This window comes from Misgurnus anguillicaudatus, unplaced genomic scaffold (assembly GCF_027580225.2).
Source record: "Misgurnus anguillicaudatus unplaced genomic scaffold, ASM2758022v2 HiC_scaffold_33, whole genome shotgun sequence".
NCBI classification, from domain to species: Eukaryota; Metazoa; Chordata; class Actinopteri; order Cypriniformes; family Cobitidae; genus Misgurnus; species Misgurnus anguillicaudatus.
In genome coordinates, this window is record NW_027395283.1 from 4,878,363 (window position 1) to 4,894,661 (window position 16,299).

Below are 16,299 nucleotides of genomic sequence, written 5' to 3' on the forward strand. Positions count from 1 at the left end.
CACAGTGACCTGCTGTTTGATGAATATGATTCAAGAGTAGTGTAGAAAAGTGACTATTCTTGGGTAGGATTACTTGGTGTTTCAAATCCTCAGGCATTGATATTTTCTGTAACCTTCCACCAACTCTCAAAACATCATCCATTAAAAAAGGATCAAGTTTGTAGATACTGCTAGTTTTCTTAACAGTTTGTCCTTTCTTCAGAGACATAATTTCAGAATTGAAAGACTGTTGCTGGACAAAACATACTAGGGCCTTTTCTGCATGCTTAAGATCCTCTAGGGATAAATCTTCACTTCCAAGCAGAGTCTTAACCTTGATTTTTCTGTCTTCAGAATTACCTATCTCTTGAAGATTAGGGTCTGATGAATGAAGGCTTGAATGAACATCCCTTTTTCTTTGACACAACAACCGAAGTACATTTTTTAACTTCAGGATCCATGCAGTTGCCCTTTTCAGGCTATTCCATGAAGAAAAATGTTAAATGAATGTCCGAATTGAATCGAAACCTTCTGACAAGACTGTAGTAAAAGGACATAACTTCTTTCCTTATCTCCAAGTCATCACATGCTATACTCATTTGGTCCTCAGGAAAGCAGGGCCATTTGGATTCAGGTGATGAAAGATATTCTGGACCATTAAACCATCTTTTTGAAGCAAGAAAGAAGTCGATTGAAAGGCCTCGTGATGCATCATCTGCAGGATTAAGTGAGCCGTTCACATAGTGCCACTGTGATTTCTCAGACAAGTCACGTATCCTGCGGACCCTATTTGCAACATAGGTTTTGAATCGCGTAGTGTCATTACAAATGTATTTTAAAACAGATGTACTGTCGGTCCAGAAAACAAAATCCGAAAGTGGAATCTCAAGTTCTTTCTTGAGCAGTCTATCAATACTTGCGGCAAGGACTGCAGCTGCCAACTCAAGCCTGGGAATGGTTACAGGTTTTAATGGAGCAACTCTGGACTTGCCCATTACAAAGGCAATGTGAACAGCACCATTGATATTAGTAAATCTCAGGTAACTAGCAACACCATTACCCGTTTCGCTAGCATCACTAAAATGATGCAGTTGGGCCTCTTGTACCTTGCCATAATCTAGTGGTTTGAAACATCTAGAGATGTTCAGATCGTTCAGTTTGCTGGCGGATGAGTTTGTGTTGACTCACAAAAATGTGTTTTCCTCTGCACGATCTGAAAAGACTTCGTCGCCCCAGTTACAGTCCCCAACTCCAAAAACTATCTCCCTGCGTCCTAAAGAGGTAAGGGAATGTTTTTATTGTCACAAGCAGGGACATGTAATTTCTGATTGCATTGCATTAAAACGCAAAACAGCAACCAAAAAGTGTTGGTTTTGTGAACACTGTAGTGGATTTATGTAAGCCCGAAGCTGTGTGTGAAATACCTGACTCTAGTTATAAACCTTTCTTGTTGAAGGGGTTAATTTCGTTAACTGGCAAACCTGAGGATCAAAAACAAATACAGATGCTTAGAAATACTGGTGCTGCACAGTCGTTTATTGTTGCAGACGTGTTGCCTTTGTCTGAGGAAACGTCGTGCGGTTCCAGTGTGCTTGTACAGGGACTAGAGATGGAAATAATTAATGTACCATTACATCGTGTACATATTGAAAGTGAGCTGGTTACTGGGTTTGTGAGGGTCGGTGTACGGCATTCACTTCCAGTTAAAGGCGTTACCTTCATCCTAGGTAATGACCTGGCAGGGGGCAAAGTAATGCCAGTGTTAGAGGTTTTGGATAAACCTGATGTGTTTTGTGAGGATGATTTGTCTAAGACATACCCTGACGTTTTCCCGGCTTGTGTGCTAACGCGCGCTCAGTCGCGGAAAGCGGGCGTTGTGGTCAACCTGGCTGATTCATTCATCGCCCCTATTTTTGCACCGGAGGTGCCTGTGACAGCTGTCAGTGAAGAGAAGCAGCAGAGAGTAACTTCACTTGATTCAGATGTTAAAACTGATGACTTAAAATTGCCGGTGACCCGAGAACAAATAATTACACTACAGAAAGAGGATCAGTCTCTCGCCAAGTGTTTTGATGCTGTTAAGTCTTTAGGGAAGTCTACCATTAAAGAACGAAATGCTGAGTATTTTGTGGAAAATGAGCTGCTGATGCGTAAATGGTGGCCGGTTACAGCCTCAGATAAAGAGTGGGATGTTGTATGCCAGATTGTAGTACCTACTCCTTATCGACAACAGGTGTTGAGTTTAGCTCATGACCACGAGTTGTCAGGACATCTTGGTATCACTAAAACATATAACAGAATTCTTAGACATTTCTTTTGACCTGGTTTGAAGTCGGATGTAGCTGCGTTTTGTCGTTCTTGCCATACCTGTCAGTATGTGGGGCAGCCAAATCAGGTGATTCCACCTGCTCCCCTCTCGCCCATTCCTGCTATTGGGGAACCCTTCGAACACGTCATTGTCGATTGTGTGGGGCCGCTGCCTAAAACGAAATCGGGAAACCAATTTTTGCTGACAATGATGTGTGTCTCTACCCGTTTCCCCGAGGCAATTCCCCTGCGCAAAATTACCGCGCCTGTTGTAATAAAAGCTCTAATAAAATTCTTTTCTACGTTTGGCTTACCGAAAATTGTACAAACCGACCAAGGTACTAACTTTCTGTCAAAGTTGTTTTCCCAAGTGTTGAAATCTCTTGGCATTTCTCACAACGTTTCCAGTGCGTACCACCCTGAAAGTCAGGGCGCGCTGGAACGGTTTCACCAAACCCTAAAGTCGATGTTGAGAAAATATTGTTTTGATTCAGCAAAAGATTGGGACAAGGGAATTCCATTAGTATTGTTTGCCGTTCGTGAAACCGTACAAGAAAGTCTCGGTTTCAGCCCAGCGGAGCTCGTCTTTGGCCATACGGTTAGGGGGCCGTTAAAAGTCCTAAAAGAAAATATAATGGCAATTGAGACAAGTCCTAAAACTAACATTTTGGACTATGTTTGTAAATTCCGAGAACGACTACATACTGCCTGTTCTCTTGCTAAGAAGTCTCTCGCTACTGCCCAGAAAGGGATGAAACGTCTCTTTGATGAGAAAGCTGCGCTTCGCTCATTTAAACCTGGTGACAAAGTTCTGGTTTTATTACCTGTCCCAGGTTCAGCTTTGTCAGCACGCTTTACTGGTCCCTACGAAGTATTAAAGAAAATCAGTGACACTAATTATGTTATATGCACTCCTGACCGAAAACGCCAATCTCGTTTGTGTCATGTTAATATGTTAAAGGCATATCATGAAAGAAATACAAAGAACTCGGTTACAGAAAACATGACAAAGCCTGTTGTTTCTCCAGTAGCCGTAGTCTCCCCTGTAGAATCCTCTGCAGCTGCGGATGGAGCTGATGAGGATGGCATTGTGCTGCGCAACGCTCCTCATCAATGCGCACGTTTATCAAACTCTGTAATATTGAAAGATTTGCCGTCACATCTCATGCATTTAACAGACGTACAAAGACAGGACATTGTAGAATTAATTAGAGCTTTTCCATCTCTCTTTGGTGACATTCCAACACAAACGACAGTGTTACAGCATGACATTAATGTTGAAAATGCAATTCCCATTAAACAACATCCTTACAGAGTAAATATAACAAAAAGATCGGTCATGAAGAAAGAAGTGGAGTACTTACTAGAAAATGGTCTTGCTAAACCGAGCTGCAGTGCTTGGAGTTCCCCATGCTTGTTAGTACCTAAACCTGATGGAACATTTAGGTTCTGTACTGATTATCGAAAGGTAAATGCTGTTACAGTGCCTGACTGTTACCCACTGCCTCGCATGGAGGATTGTATAGATAATTTAGGTTCTGCTCGCTTTGTGAGCAAACTGGATTTATTAAAAGGATACTGGCAAGTTCCTCACCCCACGTGCATCTGATATCTCCGCTTTCGTAACTCCTGATAATTTCCTACAATATAACATCATGGCTTTCGGTCTCCGGAACGCACCTGCAACCTTTCAGAGGCTTGTTAATTTAGTGTTGGCAGGTGTTCCGAATTGTAATGCATACTTGGACGATTTAGTGATTTATTCATCAAGGTCAAGGTCAAAGTTTATTTCTAAAGCACATTTACAAGCAGACACCACTACCCCAAAGTGCTGTACAAGTATAAAATACAGTAAAAGCACAAGATACAAATATTCCAACAATATTAAAAAAACAAAAAAATAAAATGTCACTGCTCAGTCATGATTCGAAAGCCAATGCAAACAAGTGGGTTTTTAACAATGATTTAAAACATTCCACAGAGGTAGCTGCTCTAATATAAGGAGGGAGCGAATTCCAAAGTGTTGGACCTGCTATTGAGAAAAGCTCTGTCTCCTCTTGTTTTTCGTCTGGACCTTGGACAGTCTAAAGACAGCTGGCCAGTAGACCTCAGAGTCCTACTTGGAGTATGCAAAGTAAGCATGTCAGATAAATATAAAGGTGCCAATCCGTTTAAAGATTTATAAACAAACAATAAAATCTTAAAATGGATTCTAAAAACAACAGGCAACCAATGTAGAGTCGACAATATAGGGGTTATGTGTTCATTTCGCTTTTTACCTGTCAAAAGACGTGCCGCTGCATTTTGGACTAATTGTAAACGGCGGATCGAGCCCTGATCAAGACCATAGTATAATGAATTGCAATAGTCTAGACGATTTGTAATCAGAGCATGCACAACTTTTTCCAGTTGGCTATGTGGCAGATAGGGTTTGACCTTCCTAAGAAGTCTAAGTTGAAAAAAGCTTGATTTTACCACAGAACTAATTTGCCTGTCAAGTTTAAAAGTGCTATCAATTAAAACGCCAAGGCTTTTTACATAAGAACAGCAGTCTGAAAATGTTGGGCCAAAAGCATCCAAGCCTGAGATATCTGCATCTCCAAAAATTATAACTTCAGTTTTGTCATTGTTTAAATTCAGAAAGTTCAGTGACATCCAATCCTTTACTTCACCCAAACAATTTCTCAGTACTTCGACTGAGTTGGTTTTAGTGTTCAACGGTAAGTAAATTTGGACGTCATCCGCAAAACAATGATAAGAAATGTTGTATTTTTGGAAAATAGATCCCAAAGGTAACATATACAATGAAAATAAAACTGGGCCCAAAATTGATCCTTGAGGGACCCCGGTAGTAATTGGGGCGCTTTTTGAATTGAAAGGTCCAAGGTTCACTGTAAAAGATCTCTCTGACAGATATGACCGAAACCAATTCAAAACAGTACCTTTAATGCCAACACAAGACTCAAGTCTGGACAATAGAATCTTGTGGTCAACAGTATCAAACGCTGCAGTCAAATCTAAAAGTACCAGTACAGCAGATCTACCAGCATCCGAAATCAGCAGAAGATCATTAAAAACTTTTAAAAGAGCAGTTTCAGTACTGTGGCCGGATTTAAAACCAGACTGGAATTTGTCAGAGATTTTGTTTAAACTTAGGTGTGATTGTAGTTGGGCATATACCACTTTTTCTAAAACTTTGGATAGAAAGGGGAGCTTAGAAACAGGCCTATAATTAGACAAAATGGAAGGGTCTAAGTTGTGTTTCTTCAGTAAGGGTTGTACAATGGCCTTTTTAAAAGCCACTGGAACATATCCGGCTGATAGGGACATATTTATCAGACTTAAAACAAAAGGCCCAATTGTCTCAAAAACATCTTTAAATAGTTTAGCTGGAAGACTATCCAAAGAGCAAACGGAATATCTTAAACCTTGAACCGTCTTGGATAAATCGGTAATAGATACTGGTACAAAATCTTCAAAGACAGCTGTACATAGTGATATAATGCTTGGATCAGGCACAACATGATGGGTTGCAGTTCGGATATTGGACACTTTATCAATGAAAAATTTACAAAATCTGTCACACAAAAGAGCGCAAGGGACAATACCAGCCTGATCTGGAGGATTAATTAACCTATTTAAAACATTAAAAAGTATGTAAGGTTTGTGGCTATTATTCTGTATCAGATTTGATATTTTGCGGCTCTAACAGCGTCCTGGTAGTCAGACAGACTCTCTCTTCATCAGAGTGGTCAGAACATGTATCTCTTCTGAAAACTGTGTTTGAGCGCTTTACAAAAGCCTCATTAACGCTAAATTTAGCGAAATGTGAGTTTGGACAAGCTACTGTGACATACCTCGGCAAAGAGGTGGGTCATGGTCAAGTGCGACCTATCGAAGCGAAGGTCACAGCCATTGCTCAGTTCCCCGCTCCGACCACGCAGCGTGAGCTGCGTAGGTTTCTGGGCATGGCCGGCTACTACCGTAGCTTTTGTAAAAACTTTTCCACTGTTGCTTATCCACTTACTAGTTTGTTAAGTCCGTCACAACCCTTTGTCTGGTCAAATGAATGTCAGAACGCATTTGAAACAATTAAGTGTTTGTTGTGTCATGCACCTGTTCTCTCTGCACCCAATTTTGCATTACCTTTCAAACTAGAAGTTGATGCCAGTGCTGTGGGTGTAGGCGCTGTTCTCCTTCAGGAGGATGAGCAGGGCATTGACCATCCTGTGTGTTATTTTTCCCCTAAGTTCAACAAACATCAATTCAACTACTCTACCATAGAAAAAGAAGCTTTGGCATTATTACTTGCATTGCAATATTTTGAAGTTTACGTTGGCTCATCTTCTTTACCTGTTACTGTGTTTACGGATCATAACCCATTAGTCTTTCTGTCTCGCATGTATAACCAGAATCAACGGTTAATGCGCTGGTCTCTTGTCATTCAAAGTTACAACCTGGAAATTAAGCACAAATCAGGTGCTGAGAATGTTGTGGCAGATGCACTTTCCAGAGTCTAGTGTTCATAATTAGTTACATCTGTTTCACTTTAAACAAACATGTGTTTGTTCTTAAGGAGAGGGGTGTTACGTGCTCTGTTGTTTGTTGGTTTTTTGTGTTCTTTTTGTTCTCTCTCTCTTTCTCTCCTCCGCTGTCTGTCTTCTCAGATCCCGGCCATTGGACACCTTTCCTGTCAATCTTAATTATCCTGTGTGACGTCACTCGTCGATCCACCAATCAACACCCGATACCGGCTATTTAAATCTCACCGCTGTTCATTCGTGCCAGTACGCTGGTTACTGATATTGTTAAACCCTTGTTGTTGTGTTATACTGTGTCAAAATCATTTGCTGTGTTGTTTCTTGTTGTGTATGTCAGACTGTTCGTACCCAGTTTATTAGTCACTTGTTTATGCGTTTGTACGTTAGTGTTCATTCGCTCTGTTGTGTGTGACTTTGTTGATATTGGGGAAAGCGGACAGGTAAGTACGTCACGTGACATACATTGTGCAACACGTAGGTTACATTCACTGTATTAGAGACACTAGTTTAGGAGCGTGTGCCACCCTCTGTACGTTTTGTGTTTGGGTAGGTAGAGTAGGTAAGTTAGGGCGTCGTGTGACGCTGAAGATTTATCTAATTACCTTTTTGTTTTTTAGCGTAGGTAAGAGGGTTAAACGTTAGCTAGAACGGTTTTGTTTTGTTTGTTTCTTTGCTTTGGCACCGCTCGTGCCCCTTTCCCCTTTTGTGTATTTGTTATTTGTTACTTGTAAATATTGTAAATATCATCACCTTTTTATTCACCTTGTCACACCACTAAACACCTTTGTACATTAATAAATTGCACAGTTTTGCCCACTATTTTTGTTGTCTGTCGTTGTTGGCTCCCATACACACACCAAAAATAAATCCATCATTTCATATTGTTGCCTCCCATTCATACCCCTAAAAAAAAAAAAAAAACCATCTGGGATCGTAACAAAGCCTTTAGACCATTCCTCCCAAGATTGCATCAACCTGTCTGGGATCTTATCGTCCCATCCACAGTTAACTCTGCATGAGTTCCTGATGAATCCTCCTTGCAGGAAGAATTAATGGGGCAAGAAATCCAATGGGATCATAGATAGAGCTAACAGTAGAAAGTATGGTCCTTCTAGTAGGTTCTTCGTCCTTCAAGTTTATCTTGAAAGAAAAGGAGTCTACTTCAGTACTCCACTGAATACCAAGAGCTCTTTCGACAGGGAGCTTATCTCTATCAAGATCTAACTCCTTAACATCTTTGGCTCTCTCCTCTTCTGGAACTGAAGCTAGAACGGACCGACTATTACTAGTCCACTTTGTCAGTCTAAATCCACCTGTAGCACAGATCATTCTTAATTCTCGAATCCTGGCAATGGCTACATCCTCACTGGGTAAGGAAACCAGGCAGTCATCAACATAAAAGTTGTTTTGAATGGTGCTGAGAACTTCTTCACAAACTTTGCCTTCATTATCCTCTGCTATCTTCTTGAGTGCAGTTTGCACAGCTGGGCGAAGAAACAGCACCAAACAGATGGACCAACATGTGATACTCTGCCAATGGCTGACTAGTGTTGCAGAAAGTCAACATCATCAGGTGGAGCTTTAACCTGATGAAACATTCCTTCGATATCCGCCATGATTGCTACAGGTTCTTGACGGAATCTAAGGAGAACTCCAATAAGGCTGTTTGAGAGATCAGGACCCTGAAGAAGCTCTTGGTTTAGAGATGTACCTTGGAACGTAGATGCACAATCAAACACAACCCTAATCTTCTTTTTTCTCTTATGGTACACACCATGATGAGGTATGTACCACACCCTACCAGGGATTCCAGGTACATTATCTTGTGGCACCTTTTCAGCATGCCTTTTATCCAAAAGATCACTCATGAATTTCTTGTAGTCAGCAAAGAACACATCATCCCTTTGAAATTTCTTCATAAGATTAATGGCTCGCTGTTCTACAATCCTTCGATTATTAGGCAAATAGATGTTATCTTGACGGAATGGAAGGCGCAATTGATAGTGACCATCTTGTTTGATTACAGAATCTGCTGCAATTTTGAGGAACATCTTATCCTCAACTGAATCTTCAGTTTTCTCGTCACATGCCTTTTCGGGAAAATCATAATTAAACTGACTCACAAGAAGCTCTTCTAAATTAGTAAGTGAAATCCTATTACAGAACACTTTTAGTCTGTCATTTCTAGTAACAGGAAGGCCTTTGCCTAATGGGCCATTAATAAGCCATCCTAGTTGAGTTAAGACTGCATAAGGTCCATCTCCTTGGCTATTAATGACTCTCCATGGTTACATAAGCTTTGTAGCATTAACTCCAATTAACAGGTTAATTTCTGCATCAATGGTATTCAAACAAACATCATTAAGGTACGGCCAACATTTGATGTCATCCTTGGTAGGAATGTTTTCTTTACCAACGGGTATAGAAGCTTGAGTGAAAACCTCTGGCAGTGGCATGAATTTGTTACTATTGAGACTGCATACTTCCAACCCATCCAATTTAAATGTAGAAATTGGCCTCTCTTGTCCCATAGTCCTAAGAAGAACGTCTGTTCTTCTTCCTCTTACCTGAAGATCTTCCATTAGTTTTTCCGTACAGAAAGTAGCAGAACTTCCCGGGTCGAGAAAAGCATAGGTCTCAATGATTTTACTGCCATTACAGGCTTTGATCTTCACAGGCAAAATGGCCAGTTTATAGTCAATGGAACCAGCCTGTTCTGTTGACACCACAGCAATAGTAACAGGAAAACCTTCATCATTTGTAGTTGCCTCACTGCTGCCTTTGTCTTTGTAAGCTTGATGCTCTCTAGGGTTCATGTTCTCAGCATGTAGGATTGTTGGATGTCTTTTATGACAAATCTTACATTCTAAACGTTTTCTACACATTTTACTCATGTGCCCCTTCAAAAGACAGGCAAAACATAATCCTTTTCCTTTCAGAAAATCAACCTTCTCTTTATGAGCCTTTAAAGTTATCTGATGACATGATTCCAGAGCATGATTACCAGAGCAAAACATACAAGGGGTCTGTAGTGCTGCACTTAAGTTTTTTACATCCTTAATGTCTCTTGTACTTGAAGTCAATGGTGATATAGCAGTTGCAAAACTTTTCTTGCTCCCAAACTTTGTGGGACGAAACTCAGTCCTAGCTTTGGGTCCCTTTGTCATGCTTGTGAGGTCTTGAATATTGCCAAAAAGAGGATCTTGAAGGATCTTGGCTTGTTTTTCAATAAAGGCAACGACATCCTTAAATTTGGCTCTATTGTGTTTTCGTTCAAACAGGTCACAGGCTGTGTTCCTCCACTTTTATCTTAATTTATATGGAAGTTTTGAAATAATCTGTCTAAGATTGGATGGCAAATCAAGGTCAAACATATTAGGAAGATCTTCTGCAGCATTACAACAGCCTCTTAGGTAAAGTGCATAAGCATTAAGAGCATTTGAAGAGCTCTTTTCCAAAACGCTATAAATCCATTTCAAATGTTTTCAGAAAAAGTAAATTTTTTACCTAGACCCACAAATTTTGTGAATATTCAATTTATTCTGTCAAAATTGTTTTTTTTTTTGCTCAGTCTGAACATGTTGAATAATGATTATCAAATCAAACAACAATATTGTTGATTATAAATTCAAAGTTAATTTTTTTTTTCAAAACGCTATAAATCCATACATTTTTTCCATAAATTGATGTTTTTTCTTTAAAAAACAAAAATAAGAGAACATGCAACATATACTCATACTCTACTATACTCTCTCTCTCTCTCTCTCTCTCTCTCTCTCTCTCTCTCTCTCTCTCTCTCTCTCTCTCTCTCTCGTCTGCACACAGTTTGTAACCTCACACGCACACACAGCGAGCTCCCCTCGATCTGCTCTCAATGACATACCATGTAAAAACGCGCTCATAATGTCCAATCCAAAAAGCACAACTTTACAGATGTCCCTGCATTGTTCACTAGCCACTTTTTGTACTTTTGCACTACACACAATCTATAATAGCAGCTTATCATGGTCAATGTATCAAACGCCAGTCTGTCTATCAGCAGCCTATCGAACTATTCAGTAGTTTTCATGTTACGTTAGCAGGCTTCTTCACAGGAAAAAGGTTTATCGCGAAGGAGAAACGTACAAAACTGTATTAAACGAGCCAGTTCTGAACCAAAAGTTTTACATACCAAACACTTTGATGAAGATCGCCTTGCAAACGGGTACCTTCTCCGGATGATGTATTAACATGACATTAATCCTCATTTTGATGAATGAATGAACATAAACAAACATCTGTTCAGAGCGCCGCCATTGAATTGCGTCGAACGCTCATCGAATTCTGATTGGTCGAGAGGATAAATCGCGTTTAGGCTAAAAATAGGCTCCGGCGCTATCGCGTTTTGGAAAAGAACGGCATCTTGTACCTACATTTTAACAAGGAAATGTAGTGATTTGGCATGAAACGTTCATGGAGCAGTGAATAGGTTCAGTACACAGCCAAATGACATGACAAACTCATTTTTTTTAAAATGGCGTTTATCACGTTTTGGAAAAGAGCTCTTCATTTCTATCATCACCCTTGATATTGCACCAACTTAGGGCCTTCTCTATATAAGCACTGGTAATTTTCACTTCATCACCAAAATTAAGTTTCAAGAGCCTTTTAGCTTCTGCATAACCCCTTCTGGCATCCATATGTAAACAACTTTGGACCAGTTCCTTTGATTGGCCAGAAGTAAATTGTTCCAGATAGTAAAGCCTATCCCTGCAATTATCCGTCTTGTCTTCTATGCTATATTCAAAGGCTTTCATGAAGGAATAAAAATTTAGCGGGTCTCCATCAAACACCGGAATCTCTCTGGAGGGGAGTAAAGTGTGCTTTTGCCGAAGGATCAAAAGTTCTGCTATATTATCCTGCCTCTGGATCACATTTGAAAGATTCATATTGGTAAGTCCCACATCATTATTACAGCTTGATTGATTTGGCACATTCTGTCACGGTAGGAAATCCTCTGTTTCTTCCGTGTCATGTGTGTGTGTATGTTTGTTTGTTCACTCACCTCTGCCATGTGCTCGTTTGATTAAGTGTTGTCACCTGTGTATGATTGCCTCGCTCCAGCTGCCAGCTGATCCTCATCACCCATCAGCTACAAATACTCACCCTGTTCTCTCCCTGTTGTCAAATCCTCATTTCATGTTGCTGCATCACTTGGATTATCGTCTCTCGTCGTCGTGTTGGATTTGTGTTCGTGTTGTCGTCTCCGTGTGAGTGTTTGGTTTGTTCCTGGTTCTATCCACTGGCCATCATCACACTCATCACCGACTTCACCATTCAACACTCTTCACACCACCGTAGACCTTCGTTCACCATTGCCAACATCCTGGACTCAGTCATTCACTCTGTTGTTTCATTATATTTACCATCATTATTAATAGAACTGTGTTGATCGTCTGCGCTTGCCTCCTCCACTTTATTGTATCATTACAGAAGGATCTGACCATCATGGAGGCAGCAGGCGATCGCTCCCCATCTCATCTAGAAGAGTTTTTACAGAGAGCTGTGGGTCGTATGGATCGCCAGGACAAGGCGATAGATGAGATGGGTCGAGCCTTCCAAGCAATGGTGACGAAGGTTTCCGAGCTCGCCCTTCAGGCTCAACAACAACATCCATCGCCACCCATTGCGCCCCCCACGCCACCCACACCGCCGATCGCCACCGGGGGTATTCCCCAGTCCGAACCACGCCTTCCGATTCCGGAGAAGTATGCGGGTGAGCCGAAATTTTGTCGATCATTTCTCTCTCATTGTTCTTTGCATTTCGCATTGCAGCCCCGCACATTCACCACCGAGGAAGTGAAAGTGGCGTTCGTGCTCTCCTTGCTCACTGGGAAGGCTGCCCTCTGGGGGACGGCGGTGTGGGAGAACCACGACAGCTGCTGTTCTTCGTTCCACGCCCTCTCGGAGGAGATGAAACGGGTCTTCGACCGCTCCGTCGCCGGGAGAGAGGCGGCCAGACTGTTAGCGGACCTACGTCAGGAAGAGAGGTCCGTATCTGATTACTCCATCGAGTTCCGCACCCTGGCGGCGGAGTGTAAGTGGAACGAAAAGGCGCAGTGGGATCATTTCCTGCATGGGTTGGCTGACCGCATCCAACAGGAGATTCGAGCTGTGGAACTTCCATCTTCACTCAATGGATTAATCGATCTCACTATCCGTATTGACAACCGGCTAGACCAAGCCGCCAGACGGAGGGGGAGAACCACTCGCACAACCAGTCCCGAGGTTCAGCATCGGCGGCCAGAGGTTGCGGTCAGCCCACCTGGAGATCTGGAACCCATGCAGGTGGGGCGAGCTCGGCTCTCCCGGGAGGAGAGGAACAGGCGGAGATCCCATGGACTGTGTTTATACTGTGGCAGTCCAGAACATCACATCCAGCGCTGCCCAGTAAAAGATCAAGCCCGATAGTAAATCTGAGGCTACTATCGGGTGGGATCTCTGCCAGGAAGACCTCATCTACATCGACACTCCTTCCGGTGAGACTACGGTGGTCTACTCACACACTGGATCAACACGCTTTGGTGGATTCTGGGGCCGAGGGCAGTTTCATGGACTTTAATTTCGCATGTAAGACCAAGATTCCTCTCACCTCTCTCAAACACCCCATTGCACCTTTTGCACTTGATGGACACAAGTTTCCAGTCATCACTCAGACCACCATTCCTGTTTCACTCATCACATCTGGTAACCATACGGAGAAGATTTCATTCCTCATCACAGACTCACCTCAGACTCCCATTGTTCTCGGTCACACTTGGCTCCATAAACACAACCCCAGGATCGATTGGCGTCTCGGATCTGTGGTTAGCTGGAGCGAGGAGTGTCATTTGTCTTGTCTTTTGTCTGCTGGTGTTAATGTTTCTGAGTCTGTGTTTCAGGGGGAAGCAGTGGATTTGACTAACGGGCCCGCGGAGTACCACGACCTGAAGGAGGTGTTCAGTAAGTCGCGGGCTGATTCTCTTCCTCCTCATCGTCCCTATGACTGTGCGATAGAGTTATTGCCAGGTACCTCTCCGCCTAAGGGCAAGTTATATTCCTTGTCTATTCCAGAGACGGCGGCCATGGAGAAATATATATCCAGTTCTCTAGCAACGGGGTTCATTCGCCCTTCCTCTTCTCCAGCGGGGGCGGGGTTCTTTTTTGTGGGAAAGAAGGACGGATCTCTGCGACCTTGTATTGACTACCGAGGGTTGAACAACATAACGGTAAAGAATACTTATCCTTTGCCGCTTATGTCTTCAGCTTTTGAGAGGTTGCAGGGAGCGGCCGTTTTCACTAAATTGGACTTACGTAACGCTTATCATTTGGTCCGCATTAGGGAGGGGGACGAATGGAAGACTGCTTTTAACACCCCTCGTGGCCATTTTGAGTACTGCGTGATGCCTTTCGGTCTATCTAACTCGCCGGCAGTCTTCCAAGCACTCGTTAATGACGTGTTGCGAGACATGGTCGATCAGTTCATATATGTTTACCTGGATGACATATTGATTTTTTCTTCGTCTCTCCAGGAACACGTGCAACACGTACGACGAGTGCTTCTGCGGTTGCTAGAGAATGGATTGTTTGTCAAGGCGGAGAAATGCGTTTTTCATGCACAGTCTGTTTCTTTTCTAGGACACATCATTTCGACTGAGGGTGTTCGCATGGATCCTGAGAAGGTTAAGGCTGTGGTAGATTGGCCATCCCCAGAGTCTCGCAAGGCCCTGCAGAGATTTCTGGGGTTCGCCAATTTTTATCGGCGTTTTATTCGCAATTTCAGCCAACTAGCCGCGCCTCTGACCGCTTTGACCTCCCCTAGTTTGACGTTCAGGTGGTCAGACGCAGCTGAGGCTGCGTTTGCCAAACTGAAAAGCTGCTTTGTTTCAGCTCCTATTCTTGTCACCCCTGATCGCTCACGTCAATTCATAGTGGAGGTCGACGCGTCAGAGGTGGGGGTAGGAGCAGTGTTATCCCAGCGCGCATCCTCAGACGGAAAGGTTCATCCTTGCGCGTATTATTCTCATCGTTTATCTCCTGTGGAAGTTAACTATGACATTGGCAATCGGGAGTTGTTGGCTGTCAAATTAGCACTGGAGGAGTGGCGTCACTGGCTTGAAGGGTCGGGTGTACCCTTCATTGTATGGACGGACCATAAGAATCTCGAATACATTAGAACTGCTAAAAGACTTAACTCCAGGCAGGCTCGGTGGGCATTGTTTTTCGGTCGTTTCGATTTTACACTTTCTTACCGGCCGGGTTCCAAAAACATCAAACCCGATGCTTTATCCCGTCTTTTTGAGCGTTCCGATCGTACTGCTACTCCCGAGCCCATTTTACCGGAGACCATCATTATCTCCGCGCTCAGATGGGAGGTCGAATCGAAGGTGTTGACTGCCTTAGAAGGGGTAACGCCCCCGGCTCGTTGCCCACCGAACCGTTTATTTGTGCCGGAGGGGTTACGGTCAGACGTTCTCCAGTGGGGTCATTGTTCCAGTGTTGCTTGTCACCCAGGGGTTAGTAGAACTAGATTTCTAGTCAGGCAACGATTTTGGTGGCCTGGTATGGCTCGTGATGTCCACGACTTCGTCTTGGCTTGCTTGGTTTGTGCTGTTGGTAAGACTTCCAATCGACCTCCAGATGGGTTACTTTTACCGCTGTCTGTCCCTTCGAGACCCTGGTCCCACATCTCGCTAGATTTTATTACCGCCCTCCCACCCTCCAAGGGTAATACGGTGATTTTAACCGTAGTGGACCGGTTCTCGAAGGCGGCTCATTTCATCCCCTTGCCCAAATTGCCATCAGCCAAGGAAACAGCGGTAACTGTCATTGACCACGTCTTCCGTATACATGGCCTTCCGACAGACGTGGTTTCTGACAGGGGTCCCCAATTTGTGTCCAAATTCTGGCGAGAGTTTTGTAAATTGTTAGGAGCGACTGTTAGTCTTTCTTCCGGGTTCCATCCCCAGAGCAATGGTCAAACCGAGCGAGCCAATCAGGATGTCGAAAGGGCATTGCGGTGTGTGGCATCCAACAATCCTTCATCCTGGTGTCAACAACTCTCAATTGTGGAGTACGCACACAATTCTCTGCCAGTGTCATCTACGGGCATGTCTCCATTTAAGTGTAGTTTAGGGTACCAACCACCTAATTTTGTTAGTACTGAATCCGAGGTGTCGGTCCCCTCCGCAAACGCACTAGTCCAGAGGTGTCACCGCACCTGGACCAGAGCTCGTAGAGCTCTACTCCAGGCAAGGTCGCGCACCAAGGCTAAGGCCGATCGCCACCGGTCGAAGCCTCCCCGTTACGTCGTCGGTCAAAGAGTGTGGCTTTCAACCCAGAACATTCCGATGCGTTCCGTTTCGAATAAGCTTGCGCCCAAATTTATTGGCCCGTTTTCTGTTACCAAAATCATTAATCCGGTAACAGTGCGTCTTAGCCTTCCTCCTGCGTA

General features: G+C 43.2%; 1 long non-coding RNA gene across 1 annotated transcript; it reads right to left on the minus strand.

The window, feature by feature from the left end:
• Positions 1–1,088: 1,088 nt before the first annotated feature.
• On the minus strand, positions 1,089–3,409 carry LOC141363218 (uncharacterized). Its single transcript, XR_012368731.1, has 3 exons — positions 2,197–3,409; positions 1,799–1,916; positions 1,089–1,714 (listed from the first exon to the last, which is right to left on the minus strand). It is a non-coding gene; the product is annotated as an uncharacterized lncRNA (long non-coding RNA).
• Positions 3,410–16,299: the final 12,890 nt, after the last annotated feature.